We start from the raw sequence: 25,347 nt of genomic DNA on the forward strand, positions 1-25,347 counted from the left end.
GGGAACTGTTTGCTAGGCACTGTGAAAAATACTTCTGATACTACTTTATTAAACCTTCATGACACTATAAGATAAAAATTACCTTTATCAATCTATATTGCCTAGGTTACATTTCAGTAATAAAGCAATCCCATAATCCTAGTGGCTTAAAACTACATTTATTTCTTGCTCATGCTACCCGTCCAATTTAGATTGACAGGTGGGCTCTGTTTATTCTGGTTGCTTGAGGATCTTTTCTGGCAGAGTAACCCATCTCAAATGTGGCCATTGTGGTGCCAGAGGAAAGAGTTCTGTGGGATCTTGCATTGACAGTTAAATGCCTTGTGTGTGTGCATGCTAAGTCACGTCCATGCTAAGTCAGAGTAACTCATCTCAAATGTGGCCATTGTGGTGCCAGAGGAAAAAGAGTTCTGTGGGATCTTGCATTGACAGTTAAATGCCTTGCATGCGTGCACGCTAAGTCACAAAGAGTTGTGTCCGACTCTTTGCAATCTCGTGGACTGTAGCCTGCCAGTCTCCTCTTTTCTTGACTCAAAAATATTTCTTCGCTTCTGGTCATAACTCATTTAGCCAGAACTAATCATATTGCATCACCTACCCACAATGAAAACAGGAAATACAACTCTATTATGTGCTTGGAAGAAACTTTAACAGTACTTACCAATATCTTCCATTTTTCTTCTTTCTTTATAGATGAAGGACTTCCCTATAGCTCAGACGGCAAAAAAATCTGCCTGCAATGCAGGATACCTGGGTTTGACCCCTGGATCAGAAAAACCTTCTGGAGAAGGGAATGGCAATCCACTCCAGTATTCTTGCCTGGAGAATCCTATGGACAGAGGAGACTGGCGGGCAGTTGGTGGGATCAAAAAGAGTCAGATACGAGTAAGTGACCAACATTTCTACTACTAGTTTAATAGTACTTACCAATACCTTCACTTTTCTTCTTTCCTTATGCATGAGAAAATGGAAGCTTAAGAGAAGCTAGTTAATTTTCCCAAGGTTGTATGGATAATAAGGGCCAGACATATTTGAACCTAGAGATCAAACTCTTTACCCTCATAGCGCCTCCCCCATTTCTGGAGTCCTGCATGGCGTATTGCATTTTTCTGCCTCCATGGCACAGAAGTTGCGAGAATTAAAGTGTTCTAAGTAACTGATGTACTGCCTAAGACATGGAGTGAGCATGCAGGGACTTATGGTTATCTTTCTTCTTCATTTTTTAAAAATTTCTTTACCCATAACTTCGAGTCCTTCTTAAGTGCAAAAGCTCTGAACTGTTTTTGTAGTGACTTTATTTTCTCCAGGATGACAGCAGCTCTTCTCACATTATACACATTGGACATGTCTTGTGTGTAAAGGTGTCCTGTTGCGCATGACTTCATATTCTCATCACCCATTCTGAAAACCATTCTATATGTCAACTAAACTTTTAGGATACAGGACTTTCTCAGACTGTCCTACCGAACTCTCAATGTAATAAGATAATTCTCAATGTAAAGATAGGCTTTAGAGGGGTATCCTAGGAATCCAACAACCTTACCAATACTGTGGATATTGCTATGGAAGATTATAGGTTAAGTTGCATATTAGGCCACAAAGTTTGGACTTTTTCCTCAATGTGATAAATATTTATTTACTGTTTCACATTATCAGATGCAGATGTAAAATGTACTTGTTTGTTAAGGCCTCTCATACCCAGAATTTATAGGCATTGAATAACTATAAATGCTAAAGAAGTTTCTTAAATCCATCACTATAGTACTACCTCAGTTCTTATAATCCTGTCATTAGCTTTACCTAGTTATTATATTGAAAAATCAATACTGAATGCTTGTTTGCTTTGCCTCTTAAAATTTTAATGGAATGAATATTAAATAAGAGAACAAAGTTCTGGATGTGAAATATACCTCAACTCCTTTAAACTGATTAATTGAAGCAACTTTACTTCCTATTTTGATATATATGGTACCTTGGAAATAAAATGAATTACTCTTCTGCCCACAAAATAAAAAAAAAATTACTGGTGTAGTGATAGTGATACTAGTACAGAGCTTTCTATTTCCAAATCAAATAGGTTACTGGTTTCATAAACAATCTTTTTATGGGAAGAGAACTTTTCTTAAAAGTTCCACATTGCATCACCTAAAATATATCTCCATCCCACAGAGAGTGGGTCAGGAAATGTTCGAAAAGAAAAAAAACTGTCTACTCAACTAAGTAAACTTAAAATGAGTGCCACTGTTGGACTCACTGGGAGGGAACACGTTAAGGGAGGGATGCAACTAGGGAGTAAGATTCGAGTGAAAGCAGAGGTGAACTGAAGAGGCCCTTGAATAGGAGATGGCACTCATAAATTTAACCTTATTAAACAAAGTGGGGAGCCACTGAAGATTTCTTTTGTTAATTTCATTATAAAAGGAAAATTACATTGAAAAAGACAGTAAAGGAAAATAGCAAAAATCTAGCTCTTCCCTTTCTACTTCTATTAATATAATCACTATTAGAATTTTAGTAAATAATTTTTGCCTCTTTTCTTACATATATGTGAATGGATTGGAAAAATACATAAGCAATTTTATTTTCTACTATTTTCCCTTAATATATTTTATAACCATTTTCTTTGTTAGTACAGACTTCATAATAACAGTGATAATCATTCTCACATTATTGGATTTCAGGTTTTCGGTGATTATAAATACTGTGAGGTAAACACTTTCCAGCACAAAGTTTATTTCTTAGCAAGAATTATGTCTTCAGGATAGATTGGTAAACGTGGACTTACCAGTTCAAAAGATAAAAATATTTTTATGGCCCTTAAAACCTATTGCTAAGTTAAATTTTTACCAAAGAGTTATAAAAATTTACACAGCCACTGGAAAATATGAAAGTGCCAGTTGCATACATCCTCATCAGCATTAGGTATTATGACTTGATTTTTGTCGGTGAGCCAAAAGGACTAAAACTGAGACTTTGTTCTAAATTGCTTACTTCATATATTGCTAATGAAATTCCATGTGTTTCCCCTTGGGTGCATGCCAAGTGGCTTCAGTCATGTGTGACTGTTTGCGATGCTGTGGACTGTAGCTTGACAAGCTCCTCTGTCCATGAGATTCTTCAGGCAAGAACACTGGCGTGGATTGCCATGGCCTCCTCCGGTGGATATTCTTGACCCGGGGATCAAACTTGTGTCTGTTATGTCTGCTGCATTGACAGATGGGTTCTTCACCTCTAGTGCCACCTGGGAATCCCATATTTCTGTATACAGGCTTACTGTTGTTTACATTTCCTCTTTTGGTATCTTTCATTTCACTGTACTTATCCATTTAGCTCTCAGTTGCAATCTTAGTGTCTTTCTTAAGAAGCTATGAAGATTAATTGTTATTAAAAATACTAGCAGTGAATGTTTGTGATAAAAGAAGTGAGGGGACCAGACAGAAGTGTATATTAAGATTAATCTGCATATGGTCTACTGAATAGATTTTAGAACAGAATCACCAGTGAGAAAAATTCTGTATTACATTATTTTTTTAAATGATGCTGGTCTGACACTAGGCAGAGTTGTTTTTTATTTTCTCATTTCATTCATATTACAGTATGATAATGCTATACTTTTCAAACTATTTTCCCCTTTGAATGTTCATCATTACAGTAAATTTTCATGACATAAATGTTACTTGTTCTTAGGGAAGAAAGAAGCATAGAGAAATAGTTTCTTTAGATCACAAGCTCAGGATGGAAGCATAAATTTATACTGCCAAAGTCTCAATTTAATCTTGAGTTCTGAAAATTGGCAGAATCAGAGAGAATGTAAATACATGAATTATGCATATTATTGCGAGTAGTTCTGTTTTATCTTGGCCCATAGTGATTTTGCTTACGTGTATTCTGAATTTTGCTCACCTTCTGAGGTTAGTCCTTTTGGTCATTTCATGCTGAGTCATGTCTATGTTGATTATTGCTTCTCTTTGTCTTTACCAGACATTTAGCCTCTATGGTTTTGCCTTGCATCATTTACTTATTTCTTCAAAATAATAATTGTCTATATTATGACAGGCACTGAACTAGAAGATAAGCACTTAGATTTTAAACTTGGTAGTGGAGTTTTCAATCCAGTGAGGAAAAGAGACTAACTCTCAAATATTTAGTTGCAAATTAAATGACTTGCTAGGAAGGAAAATAGCCTGCACTGACAGCCTGTAACTGTTCTAAAGGGATACATCCAGGGAAGAACTCTTAAAGGAGGTTACATTTCTTCTGAGACCAAATAGGAGTGAAAGCAGGTGAGGAAGGAACCTTGGGGGTAGAGAATTTTTAAACATTGTAGCAACATGTGGCAAGGAAGGAGCTAGGGGGAGACAACTGAGCAGAGGCTGCTTGAGGGGAGGCTGCAGGCCACTGAGAGCAACCAGGAGCATCTTCACCTAAGGCTGAAGAAGGGTTTTGTAGGCTGTTGAGAATTGGGGCATTTTGCCAAGACAAAATGAGAAACCACTGGAGAATGACAGTCGCTCGGGCGTGTCTGACCCCATGAGCTGTTGCCTGCCAGGCTCCTCTGTCCACGGAGTTCTCCAAGCAAGAATGCTGGAGTGGGTTGCCCTCTGTCCACGGAGTTCTCCAAGCAAGAATGCTGGAGTGGGTTGCCCTCTGTCCACGGAGTTCTCCAAGCAAGAATGCTGGAGTGGGTTTCCCTCTGTCCACGGAGTTCTCCAAGCAAGAATACTGGAGTGGGTTGCCCTCTGTCCACGGAGTTCTCCAAGCAAGAATGCTGGAGTGGGTTGCCCTCTGTCCATGGAGTTCTCCAAGCAAGAATGCTGGAGTGGGTTGCCGTTTCCTGCTCCAGGGGATCCTCCTGACCCAGGGATTGAACCTGGGTCTCCCACATTGCAGGCAGATTCTTCACTGTCTGAGTCACAAGAGAAGCTTTAGATAAAGAAAACTGCAACAATATTTATGTTTAGAAAATATAAATCTGGTTCCTGTGTGGTGAATAAAGTCAGGAGAGAGCAAAAATGAAAGTAGGAGAATCAGTCAGGCAGCAGTTGCAGTTATTGGAGCCTGGAATGGCTAGAGATGAGGAAGGCGGACTTACTTGGGATCTTTCTTAATGACCTAACTAGAACTGGGGGATGGATTTGGTGTCAGAAGTGAAGGAAAGGCAATTGGCAAAGATGGCTCTCAAGTCCCTGGTCTGGGGAACCAGCTGCCTAGAGACCATGTACCTGGTGGTTTGAACCCCAGACCTGCTGCATGCTCTGCCAGCTTTCTGCTCTCGCGTCTCAAGCTTCCAAATAGGTCATGGTTGGATATAGGTTTGGAGCTCAGGAGAGGTCTGAACAAAGGTGCAAGATTAAGATTCATTAGCGTAGTTTTGGAATATGGTGCATACATGAGGTGTCAAAGTCTTCCCTCTATAATAATATGAAAACTAAGGAAAGCCAGTGTGATCAATTTAAAAATTTATTCTTTGCTGAAAATGTCAACACTGCTCTGCCTGTGGTACCGAGTAACCAAGATAGAACTTGTATTGTAAGAGGGTGTGTTGAGCAGAGGGAACAGCAGGTGCAAAGGGAAGGAGAGAGCATGCATGTTTATAGTCTTGCAGTTTAGAGGATATAGTATGTCTAGGGAAGTGGCAAGAGATGGACGTGCAGAAACAGTTTGCTGCAATTTATATGATGTCAGAGAGTTTGGATTATAGACTATAGGAAGCAGAACGCCATAGAACAGTTTTGTCAGGGAATAAGATCAGGTCAACAGAGAAAGAGAATTAAAAAGGAGGAGACTCATGAGGAAGCTACAGTCCAAATGAGAACTGGGAAGGGCCTGACTAATGTGATAGGTAGGGAAGGAAAGTAAATAGATAAAAAGCCTCAGGACTTGGTACAAGGCAAGGAAACAGAGGAATACCTTCCAGATGGACATTTTCTTCCAGATGGACATTTCAAATGGACATTTTCTGCCTTAATCAAGGTGAGAACTGAAAGAAAAGGAACTTACCTGAGGGCTGGGAAGTTGATGAGTTTAGTTTAGGTCTTGTAGAGTTGTGGCTATTTGGGGAAAATAGAGGGGTTCTCTCATAAAATGCTAAGACTAACAAAAACATGTTTTGACTGAACATTCATACAGGCTTTGACAGGGCAGATACAAGCATAACATCATGCTTATTGATTAGGCCTTAGCAAAAAATTAAAAGACTGCCTGTGAATTATTTTTTCAAGATCAGGAAATGGAGACAAGACAACCGATTTGGTGTTGGCATTTTAACATACCTGGCAAAATCTATCTTACCTTCTACGTTTGGAAATTTTGAAGTGATTCTTGGTATGATAAAATGTAATTATATTCCTTAAAGTTTCAAAAAGTTGGTTTTCCAGAAAATCTCCATTATGTGTTGTCCATTGAGACATCAGTTTTCTTTTCTGTTAACTGTTATGGTTTGTTTTTCACCTATAGACCCATAATATTGATGGGTACAGATTAGTAGGTAGCTTATTTTGTTTTTAACATTTTGTCTCATCTGCTTTCTCCTTTTTGAAAATAATTTTCATACATCATGTTTTCAATGTATATCTCATAAAAACCAAGGACATCTTAATTCCATTATTGCACTGAAGAAACATAGCATTGATAAAATAAATATAGGATAATTTTTAGTCCTTCTTCAAATTTCTTCCATGGTACCCCAGATGACTTTAAAGGCCACCACCTGATCAAGGAGCCAGCATTGAGTTTATTGTCATATATAGTGTTAGATCCCTTTAATCTAGAGCAGTCATCCTGCCTTTTTTTTTTCTTTCATGATATTGGCATTTTTGAAAATTTTGAAAGACTCTTGAACAGTTGTCATGGGACAGAACAAAGGTGGGCAAACCAGTTCTTTGGTCAAGACCCACCACTGGTTTTTGTAAATAAAGTTGGATTGAACACAGCCACACCAGTTCACACAACAGAAAGGTGCATAGCTGCAACAGAGACTTTATAGCCTGCAAAGTCTAACATGTTTACTATCTGGGCCTGTACAGAAAACGTTTGCCAAGTGTTATTGCGGGATGTCCCGTAGTTTAGTTTTATCTCGGTTTCTTCTTCTGGATCGAGGGTAGCCTTTTGGTTGTGTGCTCTCCACTGTGTACCAGAAGCCTAGAATGCCTGTTTCATTATTTGGTGCTGTTTGATCACTTGGTTTAGGTGGTGTCTTGCCAGATCTCAAGCTAATCTGCCAGTTTCATGGTTGCTACTAGGAGACATGAGACTCCTAAGTTTGAGATGAAGGACACCTTATTCCCTGCAGCAGCAATGTTGTTATTGTTCAGTCACTAAGTCTTGTCCAACTCTTTGTGACCCCATATACTGCAGCACGCTTACCTTCCTTGTTTTTCACTATCTGACAGAGTTTGCTCAAACTCATGTCCATTGAGTCCAATGATGCCATCCAACCATCTCATCCTCTGTCACCCCCTTCCCCTCCTACCCTTAATCTTTCCCAACATCAGGGTCTCTTCCAATGAGAATAGCCAGCATTTTTTTATGCTGTTTACCCAAACTTCAATTCCCACACAGTGATATGAAGAGGTTCAGAGGGATGATACCTTAGCAGTCAACTGTGTTACCAGAGAGGTGTTCTGAATTTAGGGAACCTGACTCTTTTATAACAGGCAGTAAGCATGACTGCCCTTTACTCCAGAGGGAAAAGCTATCTCTGACTTCCAAGGCTTTAAGGAAACCAGCTTTTGCTCCAGATGCAAAATCTATCTAATCTTCCAAGACTATTCATTATACGGATACCTTGAAAAGACAATTTAGAACAAAGGCCGTCAGTGCTTTTGTTTAAGACATGCAGGAACATGAGAGACTTATAGAGAATTCTCTCCTTGCATTACTCTGTTCACTGAAATGAGAGAGAACCTTTTGTTGTAGCATTCCCAGGAAAATTCCTGAGGTTCACCGTCATAAATTACTGTGGCTGGAAAATAGGAATATACTAATTGACTCAGTCTAGGTCACATGATTCACCCCAAGCCAGGAGAGAAGTCACCTTCTTGGGAACCCCATGGCACACCAATAGAAATTGGGGACATTGGCAGAGGAGAAGTGGGGATATGAGCATTGTAGAGGCAACCCCAAATTACTCATTCCACATACTCTACTGAATATCACAGTTATAATGTGAAAAAGATATGAATGTAATCTGGGGCATTTTATTATCGGCAAAAGTTAGTGTCTGAAGGAGTTTTGGCCCAACACTGTTTATCACCCAAGTCTTTCTTCCACCACTGTAGATGGAATAAGTGTTATAAAATGCTTTGTTCAACACTGTGTGCTGAATAATAGTCAGACCCTTTAGCACAGTACACATGCCTTTAGCAGTGTGACTTCAGCACAGTCCTTCAGCCTCAGCTCTTGCCCCCACTTCTTTGTATGTGCTCCATGCCCAGGCATTTCAGGTTCCTAGTTTTGTACCATTGTTCCTGTTCCTATTACCCTGTGAAAGGCCTTCTCTCCTCACCACTATCTGCCTCGGGCAGAGTTGATTGTGTGCCCTGTATATACGCTCAAATAATATTGTATATATTATAATCCTTTATAGCTCAGTTGGTAAAAAAAAATATCCGCCTGCAATGCAGGAGACCCTGGTTCAATTCATGGGTTGGAAAGATCCGCTGGAAAAGGGATAGGCTACCCACTCCAGTATTCTCAGGCTTCCCTTGTGACTCAGCTGGTAAAGAATCCGCCTGCAATGTGGGAAACCTGGATTCGATCCCTGGGTTGGGAAGATCCCCTGGAGAAGGGAAAAGCTACCCACTCCATTATTCTGGCCTGGAGAATTCCATGGACTATATATAGTTCATGGAGTTGCAGAGTCGGACACGACTGAGCAACCTTCACTTCACTTCACACAATTTTTTCTAACATTTATCATAGTTCATATGTATATATTCATGCAGTTATGTGATTAGCATTTGTCTTTCCTACCATACCACAAGCTCCAGGGTGCAGAAATAGGTCTGATTTATTCCCACTCAACTTACAGGTGGTAAGTTGCTCAGTAAATATCTGTTACTATTGTATGTATTTAAAAATATAAGAGGCAGGGTGGCATAATAGTTAAGATTGCTGGCTCCTTTTTAAGACTGCCAGAAATTCAAATCCTAGATTCGTCGCTTTGTTAGCAAGGTGACCTTGCTAATGAATCTTAGCAAGTTTAAGTTCTCTGTATCTCAGTTCTCACCTTGATAACTTGAGAATAACCATACCTAATTCATAGGGTTGTTTTTTAATTTAAAAGGGGAACTATACATGCAGTGCTTAAATATTATGCCTCCTATTCAGTTAACATACTGCAGTTATGCTCATTACTGGAGGTAGGAGTCTGTGTGTCTGTCTCCCTGCTAGAAACTCCACTTCTTTAAGACAGCAGCCAGCATCACTAATGATGCCAGGACTTAGCCCGAGGCCCAGCATGTTGTAATTGTTCAATAAACACTCACTGAATTGCATTGTTGTCAAATTTGAAGAATGCTATCTGAGATTAAATCACTAGGTTAATTTGGTAATAGTGACATGTTGTCCCAAGTCCTGCAGTCCTTTATTATATCTGGTAATTGTTAAAATTAATAGCTTTCACTTCTCTCATTTATTATGTGCTTATTCTGTTCTCAGCGCTAATGGAATGCGAATTATCTCATTTAATTTCCATCACGTCTTAGGAGGTGTAGGTTTTCGATTATACAGATGAGGCAGTGCAGCTTTGGAAAGTAGACTTACCCCAAATCATGCAGCCAGCAACAGGAAGAAATATGTAGAATTCAAAGCCAGTTTCCTCCCCAGAAATGAATATGATGTAAAAGAAAATACTTATATTTATGACAATGAAAATGGTTTATAATGTATTGAGAATAGGTATTTTACTAAAACCAAACAACCCAGTGACATCTTACAGTTTGTTGCATTGAGCTGGGCCGTAATGGAGACTTATTCCAAAAGGAAAGAAACTCCACTGACTAGACCTTGTTATTCCCAGGTGGCTTTGCGGATTAGGGTTCATTAGTTTCAGAGTTTGGCAAAAGGAGTACAAAACATTCCATCAGCTTTCCTTGTTTATAGTAAGAACTCTGTTTAAAGAAAGCTTGGACTACAAAGAGCATTTTTTTTTATCCCTTTAATCATTTTTTGGCAGTCATGCTCACAACACACATTGACAAATATGTGCAGATAGAAGTTGCTGCCCTGCTCACCAAAACAGCACCTTCAGAAAGAGCCTTAAAAGCAATATTCTATTCCTTCACTGTTTTTGATGTGGGAGGTGCTTTCCCTCCCCTGAAAAATGAACCTTTAATTACGAATTTAGATCGCTCGATAGTTACTGTTCACAGACATGGAAGAAAGAATTATACTAGAAGTTTCCAGAGAAGGAAGCTCATCTGTTGCTGAACAGTATGAGAAGTCTTACAACCAGGTATCCTGCAAATATGTATCTTTCCCTGGGGAGTTAGCTCTCATTTTTTTGGAGACACCTAGGCTGGGTTGGGTTACATGCCCCCATATTTATGCTTAGGAGAATAAGCTAATATTTTTTAACAACTCACCCATGACATTATCAGAAGACATTTTGTGTTTGGCTAGTATTTTTGGTGAACTCATCTGGTTAGTTTTCAGAAAAGGGACTACTTTTGAAAAGTAACTACTTTCTGAAAATATAACTTTTTTCCATTTAAATATAAAGAACCTATAGGGGAAAACTGTAGTCTTAAATAGTATATAAGTAAATCTGTCTAACTAATTCATTGGCTGTGTTTTAGAGAGGGAGAATAATCAACAAAATAGTTTATAAAATGTTTTCAGAAAGAAAATACTATATTAAACATTTATTATTCATTATATTAGTATATACATATAAAATATAATATTATAAACATTAGTATTATATTAAAAATTTATTAATTACCTATTATATGCCAAAGTTATAGGCAGAGGAGGCAATAGTGTGAAAGACATACACTCAGGTGTCACTAAAGTAATGAGACTGATAGCAGGTAAAGAAGCTAATATCTGCTTCCCTAAAATCTCAACCCTCTCTGAAATCAGCAGGCTGCTCAGTCCTTACCTACCCCAGCAGCTGAACAGAGCTAGAGAAACCCGCAAAACTAAGCTGATACTTCACTTAATTTTTTGTTGAGATTTGTTGACACAAAACACTGTACTAGTTTTAGGTGTACAGCATTATGATTTGAGGTATGTGCTGTTTGACCCTGAACAGCACAGGGTTGAACTGCTCAGGTTCACTTGTCCATGGATTTTTTTTTTTTTCCCCAGTAAATACTGACAACAGTACTGCATGACCCATGGTGTGTCAAATAACTCATGCAGTACTGCAGATAGAGAGGGCATATGGTAAAGTAAAACTTGAATTTTCATCAGCATCTCTAATCCTCTGGGTTTGTTGTTCAAGAGTCAGCTGTATGTGTTATGAAATGATTACCACAATAAGTTTAATTAACATCCATCATCACACATAATTACAACTCTTTTTGTTTATTGTGATAAAAATTTTGATCCGGAGGGATGATGTGGGGTGGGAGGTGGGAGGGGGGTTCATGTTTGGGAGCTCATGTACACCCGTGGTGGATTCATGTCAATGTATGCCAAAACCAATACAGTATTGTAAAGTAAAATAAATTAAAATTTAAAAAAATAAAGTAAAATAAAATCTAGTTTTTTAGCAACATTCAAACATACAGCACAGTATTAACTATTGTCAGCATGTTGCACATAAAATCCTCAGGACTTACTTGTCGTATCCCTGGAAGTTTGTATCTTTGACCACATTAATTAATTTTACCTATTTCACCCACCTGCTTCCCCATTTCTCTGGCAACCAACAGTCTACTCTCGGTTTCTTTTTTTGTGTTTAGATTCCACATGTAAATGAGATCATGTAGTATTTATCTTTCTCTAACTTATTTCACATAGCATAATGCTCTCAAGGGTTCATCCAGTTTGGTGAAAATGGCAAGATTTCCCTTTTTTGGCTGAGTAACATTTCATTGTGTGTGTCTGTATCACATTTTATTTATGTGTTTATTTGTCTATGGACACTTGCATTGTTTCCATATCTTAATTTTTAATATTATAAGTAATGTCACAATGAACATGGGTTTGAAGGTATCTTTTTGAAATAGTAACTTCATTCTCTTTGGATACAGGCTCAGCAGTGGAATTGTTAGGTCATATAGTAGTTCTGTTTTTTAGTTTCCTGAGAAACCTTCATACAGTTCTCCATAGCGGCTGTACCAATTTACATTCCCACCAACAATACACAGGGTTCCCTTTTTTCCACATCCTTGAAACTTACTTATTGTTTTTTTGATAATGGTCATTCTAATAGATATGAGATGATATGGTACTTTTGATTTTGATTTGTATTTCTCTGATGATGATTGATATTGAGCACCTTTTCATGTACCTGTTGTTGACCACGTGTCTTCTTTGGAAAAATGCAGATCCTCATTTTCTAACTGGATTCTTTTTTTATTGAGTTGAATGAGTTCTTTAGATAATTTGGATATTAACCTATTATCAGATACATGACCTGCAAATATTTTTTCTGTTCAGTAGGTTACTTTTTTATTTTGTTGGAATCCTATGCTATGCAGAAGCTTTTTAGACTGATATACTCCTACTTGTCTTGTTGTTTCCTTTGCTTTTGATGTCAAATCCAAAAAACATTTTCAAGACTAATGTTAATGTGCTTACCTCCTATTTTCTTCTAGGAGTTCTATGGTTTTAGATCTTACATTCAAGTCTTTTGATGTGTTTTGAATTTATTCTTGTATGTGGGGTAAGATAGTGGTCCAGTTTCTTTTCCACGAGGCTGCTCAGTTTTCCCAACACCACTTACTGAAGATACTATTCTTTCCCCATTGTATATTCTTATCTCTCCTTTGTCATAAGTTAATTTACCAGATATGCTTGAGTTTATTTCTGAGTTTTCTATTTTGTTCTATTGATCTGAGTCTGTTTTTTTCTGCCAATACCATATTATTTTATTTACTGTAGCTTTGTAATGTAGTTTGAGTTCAGGAAGTACGATGCCTCCAGCTTTGTTCTTTCTTCTCAAGATTGCTTTGGCTATTTTGGAGTCTTGTGTGTTTTCATACATATTTTAGGACCATTTATTCTATTTCTGTGAAAAATGAAACTGGAATTTTTATAAGAATTGCATTGATCTGTTTATTGTTTTGAGTATTATATAGAACATTTTAACAATATTAATTCTTCCAACCCATGAGCATGGAGTATCTTTCTTTTTTTTAAAGATTCATATATATATATTTTTTTTTAAGATTCTTTTTTTTTTAATTTTTTTTGTATCTTTCTATTTATTTGTTTCTTCTTCAGTTTATTTCATCACTGAGTCCCAGTGTTCATTGTACATGTCTTTCACTTCCTTGGTTAAATTTATACCTAGATATCTTATTCTTTAGATACAATTATACATGGAATTATTTTCTTAATTTCACTTTCTGATAGTTTATTATTAGTTACAGAAACAACAGATTTTTGAATACTGATTTTAACTGAATCTGTTTGTTCTAATAGTTATTTATGGTGGCATCTTTAGGGTTTCCTATACAGAAGACCATGTCATTTGCAAGCAAATGTTCTTCCTTTTTGATTTGTTAACTTTTATTAACAATATGTTAACTTTTATTTTGCCTAATTGAAGGAAAGTTATGACCAACATAGACAGCATATTAAAAAGCAGAGACATTAGTTGTCAACAAAGGTCTGTCTAGTCAAGGTTATGGTTTTTCCAGTGGTCATGTGTGGATGTGAGAGTTGGACTATAAAGAAAGCTGAGCACTGAAGAATTGATGCCTTTGAACTGTGGTGTTGGAGAAGACTCTTGAGAGTTCCTTGGACTGCAAGGAGATCCAACCAGTCCATCCTAAAGGATATCAGTCCTAGGTGTTCATTGGAAGGACTGATGTTGAAGCTGAAACTCCAATACTTTGGCCACCTGATGCGAAGAGCTGACTCATTTGAAAAGACCCTGATGCTGGGAAGTATTGAGGGCAGGAGGAGTAGGGGATGACAGAGGATAAGATGACTGGATGGCATCACTGACTCAATAGGCATGGGTTTCGGTGGACTTCGGGAGTTGGTGATGGACAGGGAGGCCTGGCGTGCTGCGGTTCACGGGGTCACAAAGAGTCAGACATGACTGAGCGACTGAACTGAACTGAATTGCTCTGGCAACACTGTGTTAAATAAAAGTCACAGGAGTGGCCATCATTGTCTTTTTCCTGATCTCAGAGGAAAAGCTTTATGCTTTTCACTGTTGAGTATCATGTTAACTGTGGCCTGATCATATATGACTTTTATTATGTTGAATTGCATTCTTTCTATACCCATTTTGTTGAAAGGGTCTTTTTTTTTTTTCTGTCTTGACTGTAGGTTGAATTTTTGACAAATGCTATTTCTTTATTGAGAATATTATGATTTTTATCCTTCATTTTAATACAGTGTTTCCCATTTATTGATTTCCTGATATTGAACCATCACAGCATCATGGGATTCAATCGCATGTGATTATAGTATGTGATCCTATTAATGTATTTTTTAACTTAATGTATCATTGCTAATATTTTGTTGAGAGTGTTTATCTGTGTGTTCATTAAGCTTCCCAGGTGGCTCAGTGGTAAAGAATCTGCATGCAGTGCAGGTGACTCAGGTTTGATCCCTGGGTCAAGGTGCCTCAGAGAAGGAAATGGCAAGCCTCTCCACTGTTCTTGCCTGGGAAATCCAATGGACAGAGGAGCCTGATGGGCTGCAGTCCATGGGATCACAAAAGTGTTGGACACAACTTAGCAACTAAACAACAGCAATGTTCATTAAGGACTTGTTGTTGTTCAGTTGCTCAGTCCTGTCCATCTCTTTGCAACCTCATGAACTGCAGCACACCAGGCTTCCCTGTCCTTCACGATTTCCTGGATTTTGCTCAAACTCATGTCACTGAATCAGTGATGCCATCCAACCATCTCATGCTGTCTTCCCCTTCTCCTCCTGCCTTCAATCTTTCCTAGCATCAGGGTCTTTTCCAATGAATCGTCTCTTCGCATTAGATAGCCAAATTATTGGAACTTCAGCTTCAGCATCAGTCCTTCCAATGAATATTCAGGATGGATTTCCTTTAGGATAGACTGGTTGGATCTCCCTGAAGTTCAAGGGACTCAAGAATCTTCTCCAACACCACAGTTCAAAAGCGTCAGTTCTTCAGCACTCAGCCTTCTTTATGGTCCAGCTCTCACATCTGTACGTGACTACTACCATAGCTTTGCCTATACCAGCCTTTGTCATTAGATACATCTGTCTGGGTTTGTCATAGCTTTTCTTCCAAGGAGAAGGCGTCTTTTAATTTCATAGCTGAAGTCACCAGCCACAGTGATTTTGGAGCCCAAGAAAATAACGTCTGCCACTGTTTCCATTGTTTCCCCATCTATTTGCCATGAAGTGATGGGGCCAGATGCCTTGAACTTCATTTTTTGAATGTTGAGTTTTAAACCAACTTTTTAACTCTCCTCTTTCACCTTCAACAAGAGGCTCTTCAGTTCCTCTTTGTTTCCTACCATTAGGGTTGTGTTTTCTGCATATCTGAGGTTATTGGTATTTCTCCCAGCAATCTTGTTTCCAGCTTGAGCTTCATCCAGCCTGGCATTTTGCATGATGTACTCTGCATATACATTAAACTATAAATTGTAATTATCATTAAGAATATTGGCCTGTAATTTTCTTTTCTTCTAGTGTCCATATCTGGTTGGTATTAGGGTTTACTGACCTATAAAATGAATCTGGAAGTGTTAGCTTCTCTTTTCTCTTTTGTAAGAGTTTGAGATTTAGTATTAATTCTTTGAATGTTTAGTAGACTCCATCAGTGAAACCATCTGGTTCTGGACTTTTGTTTGTTCAGAAGATTCTGATTACTGATTCAATCCCCTTACTAGTAACTGGTCTGTTCAGAATGTGTTTCTTCAGTCTTGAATCAACTCTTGGTAGATTGTATACTTCTAGGAATTTATCTGTTTCTTCTAGGTTATCCAATTTGTTAGCATATAACGGTTCTTAGTAACCTATGATATTTCTGTTGTATCATTTGTAACACTTCCTCCTTCACTTCTGTTTATTTGAATCCTCTCTCTCTTTTTTCATTGTGAATCTAGCTAAAAGTTTATGTGTTTTGCTTATCTTTTCTAAAATCTAGTTCTTAGTTTCATTTTTAGTTGTCTTTTTAGCCTCTGGTTTATTTAATTCTACCCTGATCTTTGTTGTTACCTTTTGTCTACTAATTCTGGGCCTGATGTCTCACTTTAAATGTGTGACTACCGTCCTCAAATGGGCCTTCATTCTGCTGGCAGTCCAACTGCTTTCTCCGGTCCTTTCACTTTACTCTCTTTTAAACACTGTTGTATACCTTCTCCTTTGTCCTTAACCTACAACATCCCCCTTCTCGTTGTTCACTCTCGGATGATGACCTTACTTCCATTTGAGAACATCAAAAGAGAGTGTCCACCTGTTCTCACCTGCATCCACTCTCTGCACCTGTGCCGTGCTCGCGCCTTCCTTCCACTCACAGGAGATGTGCCCTGTTTGCTTCTTTCCTAGAGCAGCCCTCCCCTGTGGCTAAGATCCCATACCCTCTACCCCCTCCTTCTTTCTGGGGTCATCAGTTTTTTTCTCTCTCTACCAAATCAATCCCATTAGTGCAGAAATGTGCTGTATTTCCAAACTTAGTTGTGGGGGTGGAGGAGGACCTCTCCTTTTGAGAGCTTCTCTGGTGGCTCAGATGGTAAAGAATCTGCGACTGAGGTTCAATCCCTGGGTCAGGAAGATCCTCTGGAGAAGAGAATGGCTGGCTACCCACTGCAGTATTCATGCTTGGAGAATCCCATGGACAGAGGAGGCCAGTGGGCTACAGTCCATGGAGTTGCAAAGACTTGGACATGACTGAGCGACTAACACTGTCACCCTCTTCCTTGACTCCAACATGTCCCTCGTCATTTAACCTTCATCCATTTGCTCTGCTGTTTCTCACAACAGAGAAGTCCTCAGTGACTTATATAAGCTTGCTGTTTCACTTCTTCTCTGTTCTCTTTGTAACCCACACTAATCTGTCCTGCCAGAATGAAATGGTTTTGTCAAATGATGCCACTTTGCAAAAGTCAGTGGCCAGTTCTTAATTTTCATCTTATTCACCCTGTCAGCAGCACTTGATACACTTGGTCACACAAAAAAGACGTGACTTTTTGATGTATAATAGAACTTTTTGAGATATAATTTGTGTACCATAATACGTGAAAGTGACAATCACTCAGTCGTGTCCGACTTTTTGCAACCTCATGGACTATACAGTCCGTGGAATTCTCCAGGCCAGAATCCTGGAGTGGGTAGCCTTTCCGTTCTCCAGGGGATCTTCCCAAGCCAGGGATCAAATCCAGGTCTTCCACATTGCAGGAGGATTTTTTACCAGCTGAGCCACAAAGGAAGCCCGAGAATACTGGAGTGGTAGCCTATCCCTTCTCCAGTGGATCTTCCTGACCCCGGAATCGAACCAGGGTCTCCTTATTGCAGGCAGATTCTTTACCAACTGAGCTAATTATAAATTTTCAATTCAATGATTTTTAATATATTCACATACGTATGCAATTCCCAGACATTTCATCACTTCAGAAAGTAACCCCATAGTCATTTGCAGTCACTTCCCATCACTCAGTCCCTTGTAGCCAGTGATTTACTTTTTGTCTCTCCAGATGTGTGTGTTCTGGACATTTTATATAAATGGAATAATCCAGTATATTTCCTTTGCATCTGTCTTCTTTCACTGAATGTGATGTTTTCAAGATTCATCTCTGTTATAGCATGTATCATTGCTTCATCCCTTTTTACTGCTGAGTAATATACCATTATATGGATATACACATTTAGTTGTCCATTCATCTGGTGATGGATATTTGAGTTGTTTCCATTCTTTGACTCTAGTGAGTAATGGTGCTATGAGCATTCACGTACAAGTCTTTATGTGGACCAGTGTTTTCAAATTGCTGGGTTATATGGTAACTGAATTTATTCCTTCCCTGTTGAGACCCTTTTCCCTTGCCTTTCAGGACACTGTTGGTTTTCCCTCTGCTTTACTGTCCACTCCTTAGTCTGTCTAACCTTGGAGTGCTCTTGAGGTCAGTTCTTAGTCTTCTTCCCTTCTCTGTCTAGATTCACTCTCTAGGTGATCTCTTCCAATTACTTGGTTTTTGAATACCATCTATATACAGATAATTTCCAAACTTGTATTTGCAGTTCAAGCCTCTCAACTCTTAACTCCTGTATCTAACTGCCTCCATGACATCTCTACTTGTCTATCTTATGTGCATCTCAATTTTAGCATGTCTAGAGCTATAAACTCCTGATTTACCCACCAGAATCTGTACCTCATGCTGTCTTTTCCAGTTCCATGATGGCGGTTCCTTTTTTTCAATGCTCAGGCCAAAACCTTTGGAGTCATCCTTGAATCCTTCCTCCTGTCCATGACATCAGCAGATCCTGTTGACTCCACATTCAAAGCATGTCCAGAATCTGGTCTTCTCTCAACGTCTCCCTGATCCAATCCACAAACTTCTCAGTTACTTCCTAGCTGGTCTCCTTTAATCACTCTAACCAGTCTTTTCTTGGTGTAGCCGTAAGGATCCTTTTAAAATGAAAGACCTGTTTCTTCTCTGTTCAACACTTTATCAAAGTTTTTTCCCCTTAAGGTGAAAACCAAAGTCTCAAAAATGCCCACAGGTCTCCATGATCTGAGCCCTCTGCTGCTTCAGTGACTGCACCTCCTGCCAGTTCTCTTCTCACTCCTTTGTCTTCAGCCACAGTGGCCTCCTTGCTGTTCCGCAGACTTGCAAATCATGCCTCCTCCTCAGGATCTTTGCACTGCTCTGCATCTGAAATGCTCCTCCCTAGACAGTCTTCTGAGACTTCCCTTTATTTCTTTAGGTCTGTGGTCAAGACTGCCAGTGGCCTCCCAATATCTAATCCCCTTCTCTTTCTTGGCTGGGTACATGGATGCACAGCCATAAGACCACTTTCCCTAATTTCCCTGGCAGCTGTGTGTCACCATGAGACTAAATTTTGGCCAATAAAAGTAAGCAGTGGGATTTCTCTTTAAGCGCGGGGAAGAGGGGCGGGGAGGGTTGCCCTCCCTTCACTCTCCCTTCACTCTCTCTCTATCCCACAGTGTTTGCAACACAAACCAAAGTTTCTGTCCTCATGGAACTTATTTCTGCTTGGGGGAAAAGACAAAAAATTAACCAAAGTAGATACACAATGTGTTTGATGGTACTGGATGCAGTGGAAATAAGTAAAGTTCATTTCAAGTCACTCAGTTGTGTCTGACTCTTCGTGACCCCATGGACTGCAGCACACCAGGCGTCTCTGTCCATCACCAACTCCTGGAGCTTACCCAAACTCATGTCCATCGAGTCGGTGATGCCATCCAACCATCTCATCCTCTGTTGTCCCCTTCTCCTCCTGCCCTCAATCTTTCCCAGCATCAGGGTCTTTTCAAATGAGTCAATTCCTCACATCAGGTGGCCAAATTGGAGTTTCAGCTTCAGCATCAGTCCTTCCAATGAATATTCAGGACTGATTTAGTAGGGTCATATTAATAGGGAGTGGGACATTTTCCTCTTTGTTCTGTACTGTCAGAGATAGCTCCACTGATAAAGCAGAATTTGAGGAAAATCTTACATCAGTTTGGATTAGGTGGTCTTTTTGTTGTTGTTTGTTTGTTTTTTTACATAAAAGACCCGGGGAAAGGTTGAAAGCAGGAAGAGAAGGGGACGACAGAGGATGAGATGGTTGGATGGCATCACCAGCTCAATGGACTTAAGTTTGAGTAAGCTCTGGGAGTTGGTGATGGACAGGGAAGCCAGGCGTGCTGCAGTCCATGGAGTTGCAAAAAGCCAGATACGACTGAATGACTGAACTGACTGACTGACTGAAAGAATCTGCCTGCAAAGTGGGAGACCTGGGTTCGATCCCTGGGTTGGGAAGATATCCTGGAGGAGAGCATGGCAACCCACTCCAGTATTCTTGCCTGGAGAATCCCCATGAACAGAGGAGCCTGGAGGGTTACAGTCCATGGGGTTGCAAAAAGTTGGACACAACTGAGTGACTAAGCGCACAAACCCCGAACAACATTGACTTTAACAAGACAGAAATGTATTTCAGGACTTCCCTTGCATTCCAGTAGTTAAGACTCTGCATTCCCAATACAGGGAGCATGGGTTCAGTCCCTGGTCAGAGAACTAAGATCCTCCATGCCACACAGCACAGCCAGAAGAAACAGAGCTATAAAAATGTATTTCCTTCAAATGAGCAAAATCTGTAAGTCAGGCTAGGAGGGGTAATGAGGCTGTCGGAGGTCACTACAGAGCCAAGACCCTTTAGCTTACAGCTCCTCAAAGCTGCAGTGCAGGGCTCCCTGCCTAGGTGTTGCCATCTGCTTTCCCACCAGGCCGCAGAAGATGTGTTGCCGCCCTGCACTTCCATTAATCATTTAGTTTGCCTTGAATTTGACAGTGCGTTTCTTCATTTCTCACCTTCATTTTGCTCAGGAAAAGGGGGGTTTAATAGTCAAGTTTCCAATTCTCTGTACAACCCTGGACAAATCATTTCAGTTCTGTGAGCCCTGTACATTATTTCTGGGATGATGGGATTAGAACAGACCTCTCATCAGCTTTAAAACTAAGTGATTCTAAAATAGTCATTTAATTTCTGACTATTCCACCTATTTTTCTTGCATGAACATGAAACTTGTGTGACCAGCCATAATCAAGCAATTCAGTTAATGTTAAGTATATTTTTCTATTTTAACACTTACCTTCAAAACCTTGAAGAGAAATTATTTACTTCTTGATAATTTTTTAAATTCTGAATCAGCATATGTTATTCTAAGGATTTTTTAAAAATTCACCTGCCCAGGATCTTGGAAGTGGGAATGGGAAATGAGGTGGTAGGATGAATTTTGGCAAGTGTACCACTTATTTAAAATCTCCAAAGGATATTCTGATGTGCACCCCTGGGTAAGAAGCACTGCTTCCTGGCGTTCCATCTAGTGTCAGTAGCATCCCTCTGGATCCCTGAGCATCCAGAGAACATTTGTTTTAAGGCCCCATCACCCTGTGTAATCCTGTCCTCTAAGTTCACAAGAACTTGAGGCCAAACAATTGCATTTAGAGTTGGATGGTAAACATTGCCATTGATTGATCATTAATTTTGATTAGAGATAAATGATCAAAATTTTCAAAGCAGATTTTTATATTACTAATGGAATAAGATGTTCAAGCTGGTTTTAGAAAAGGCAGAGGAACCAGAGATCAAATTGCCAATATCTGATGGATCATGGAAAAAGCAAGAGACTTCCAGAAAAACATCTATTTCTGCTTTATTGACTGTGCCAAAGCCTTTGACTGTGTGGATCACAATCAACTGTGGAAAATTCTGAAAGAGATGGGAATACCAGACCACCTAACCTGCCTCTTGAGAAATCTGTATGCAGGTCAGGAAGCAACAGTTAGAACTGGACATGGAACAACAGACTGGTTCCAAATAGGAAAAGGAGTATGTCAAGGCTGTATCTTGTCACCCTGCTTATTTAACTTAAATGCAGAGTACATCATGAGAATCGCTGGGCTGGAGGAAGCACAAGCTGGAATCAAGACTGCCAGGAGAAATATCAATAACCTCAGATATGCAGATGACACCACCCTTATGGCAGACATAAAGTGAAGAGGAACTAAAGAGCCTTTGATGAAAGTGAAAGAGGAGAGTGAAAAAGTTGGCTTAAAGCTCAACATTCAGAAAACAAAGATCATGGCATCTGGTCCCATCACTTCATGGGAAATAGGTGGGGAAATAGTGGAAACAGTGTCAGACTTTATTTGGGGGGCTCCAAAATCACTGCAGATGGTGATTACAGCCATGAAATAAAAAGACGCTTACTCTTTGGGAGGAAAGTTATGACCAACCTAGACAGCATATTCAAAAGCAGAGACATTACTTTGCCGACTAAGGTCTGTCTAGTCAAGGCTATGGTTTTTCCTGTGGTCATGTATGGATGTGAGAGTTGGACTGTGAAGAAGGCTGAGTGCCGAAGAATTGATGCTTTTGAAGTGTGGTGTTGGAGAAGACTCTTGAGAGTCCCTTGGACTGCAAGGAGATCCAACCAGTCCATTCTGAAGGAGATCAGCCCTGGGATTTCTTTGGAAGGAATGATGCTAAAGCTGAAACTCTAGTACTTTGGCCACCTCATGTGAAGAGTTGACTCATTGGAAAAGACTTTGATGCTGGGAGGGATTGGGGGCGGGAGGAGAAGGGGACGACCAAGGATGAGATGGCTGGATGGCATCACGGACGCGATGGACATGCATCTGAGTGAACTCCGGGTGATCGTGATGGACAGGGAGGCCTGGCGTGCTGCAGTTCATGGGGTCGCAAAGAGTTGGACATGACTGAGCCACTGAACTGAACTGAACTGAATAGAATGAGAATTTGTAGAAATCTTACATTTAAATTCCTAAACTACTCAGTTTACACACCTGAATTTTTTTCTGATGAAAGACCTAAAGTCAGAAACTTGAACAAATAACTTTATAATAGCAGATGGAACTGTGTTGATGCTAGTGAGAGGGCTCACCTTACTGCCATGTACAGATTTCTCTATGAGCAGCCCCTAAAAGATGAGACTTGCTTGAGCTTAAGTCCCAGGCCAGATGGCTCTACTATGGGGCTGCTTAGTCCAACTAAATGCAGTTTCCCGCTCCTGGTGTTGCATTAATAATCCTCATGCTCTGTAAATTTAGATTCTACCCATTTCTTTACCATAGCTATTTTTTCAACTGACTTAATTTTGAAACTGAATATAGATGGCACTTTTAAAATAAGAATAATGCTTACACAGTGGAATTAATCCGCTTTATGGTATCAATATTTGTGAAAAAAAGGTAGATACTATCAGTTCGTTCTGTTACTCATTTATTCATTATAGGAATATTTAACAGTCTTCTACTATTTACCAAGTGCAACTCTAGGATGCAAGGCAACAGCAATTAACAAAACAGACAAAAAATTCTGCTGTGATAGCCTGTAGCTTTTACAGAGGAGAGAGGAGGTGTGAGAAGAGTTAACCAAGTCCTAAGAGGTTTGTTACTTACTTGAGCCACACTGTGAAACCGTAACTAATCTGATATATTACATTTCAAGATGAACTTTTTATATTGTGAATTTTTTGTTTTTTCACATGTGAGTAATTTTTCTAACCAACTTAGTTAAGATGATTTTATACCAAGTATGGATTCACTCTAAAATTTAGATCAAGACGAGATTTTAATTAGTTATAATTTTACCATTGACCCATTTATACCAAAAAAAAAGAAGCTACCTTGCAAATTTTCCTAAAGCATGTTAATAACTTACTTAAAAAAAGAAAAAACAACCTGGAACATTAATTAGCTTGCACTGTCAGTTCAGTTCAGTCGCTCAGTCATGTCCGACTCTTTGCGACCCTATGGACTGCAGCATGCCAGGTTTCCCTATCCATCACCAACTCTCAGAGCTTGTTCAAACTCATGTTCATTGAGTTGATGATGCCATCCAACCATCTCATCCTCTGTCGTCCCCTTCTCCTCCTGCCTTCAATCTTTCCCAGCATCGGGGTCTTTTCCAGTGAGTCGTTTCTTTGCATCAGGTGGCCAGAGTATTGGAGCTTCAGCTTTAGCATTAGTCCTTCCAATGACTATTCAAGAGTTATTTCCCTTAGGATTGACTGGTTTGATCTCCTTGCAGTCCAAGGGACTCTCAACAGTCTTCTCCAACATCACAGTTCAAAAGCATCAATTCTTAGGTGCTGAGCTTTCTTTATGGTCCAACTCTCACATCCATACGTGACTACTGGAAAAACCATAGCTTTGACTAGATAGACCTTTCTCAGCAAAGTAATGATGTGGTCTGACAAAACATGGTCCACTGGAGAAGGGAATGGCAAACCACTTCAGTATTCTTGCCTTGAGAACCCCATGAACAGTATGAAAAGGCTTGCACTGTAGCTGGCTCATAAAAGATTGATCAAATTATTTATCAGGAGAATTGATAGTTGCTGTTTAATAAATAAGTCTCTCTTCTGAAAAGCAAATTTTAAATCATTTTTGAGCAAAATCAAAGGCTTTAAATTTTTTTCTAATTTAGAAGGCTTTAAAAAATGTTTAAGCTAAAAATGCCTTTTATAAAAAAGTTAGAGCAAAACATCTGTTTCCTGGTACTTATTTCACCATTTCTTCTTCTGAAGGTGCTAAGTTTAATGAACATGAAGAAAAAGGAAAAGGCTTTGTCCTCTTTCAACAAATGACAAGTGCAGGACAGAAAAGGTCAAGGATATTGAGAAGGTCCAGTGAACTTTATTTAGAAAGTCTAAATGTTAAATATTAACTTTTCTGCTTTCATCCTGCTATCACAGTTTTCCTTCATCATTGAGCCTTGAGTGTAATTTTCTGCCCTGTTCTAACTCCTCTTGAAGTCCCTGATGATGGAATGAATAGACTTTTACCATTCCAAAATTCAAGCACAGCACCTGACCAGTGCTTAGAGTGACTCCTAAGACCAAAACATTAAAGTTTGTTAGACTTAAACTTTTAAAAATTAGGCATTAATAATACAGTTTCATAATAGTGTGCCAAATTGTTATAAATTTTTCTACAGTTGCCTCACATGCCTGTCCCTTTTCTAGCAAGAAGCATAATAATCAGGAAATATTCACCTATAAAAGGAAAGGGGGCTACAAGTTTCAGAGAGATTGGTCCCCGTCCACTAAACTGAGTCCTTCCTGTTTCTGAACTCACCTGCCATCGCTCGGTTTCAGAGCGGATGGCTCCTACCCCACACCTGCGCATGGCACAGAGGGTACTGTTGTGCCCTCACGGTGACAGATTTTCTATGGATAAACATCAAGACAAATGTGATTTTTTCATGTCTTTTCTTTTCAGTCACGTCAGTGTTTCAGGGTAAATCAGATTGTGACATCACAGACTGCATCAGGCGCTGGATTCTTTGTTCAGTTTTTTAAAGATTAGACCATGTTAAAAAACCTTTGTAGTACTGATTAAGGCCGAATTTGGTTTTGGACCTTTGAAATGTATTCATGTATGTTTTATTTTTTGCTTGTTTTTAATTTTGTTAGTACAGTTTATTTACAGCGTTGTGTTAGTTTCAGGTATACAGCAAAATGATTCAGATATATAGATACTCATTTTC

At 39.2% G+C, this 25,347-nt stretch overlaps 1 protein-coding gene across 5 annotated transcripts in view; it reads left to right on the forward strand.

The window, feature by feature from the left end:
• The window catches only part of FAM13A (family with sequence similarity 13 member A), a 342,045-nt gene that overhangs the window by 182,756 nt on the left and 133,942 nt on the right, over positions 1-25,347 (forward strand). The window contains exon 1 of one of the 5 annotated variants that reach the window (XM_005681438.3): positions 5,859-5,973. The exons of the other annotated variants lie outside the window; for them this stretch is intronic. The gene's annotated coding sequence lies outside the window, so the exon portion shown is untranslated. Of the gene's footprint in view, positions 1-5,858; positions 5,974-25,347 lie in introns of those variants that run through there. 5 annotated transcript variants of the gene reach the window in all.

Source organism: Capra hircus, chromosome 6 (assembly GCF_001704415.2).
Source record: "Capra hircus breed San Clemente chromosome 6, ASM170441v1, whole genome shotgun sequence".
Lineage (NCBI taxonomy): Eukaryota > Metazoa > Chordata > Mammalia > Artiodactyla > Bovidae > Capra > Capra hircus.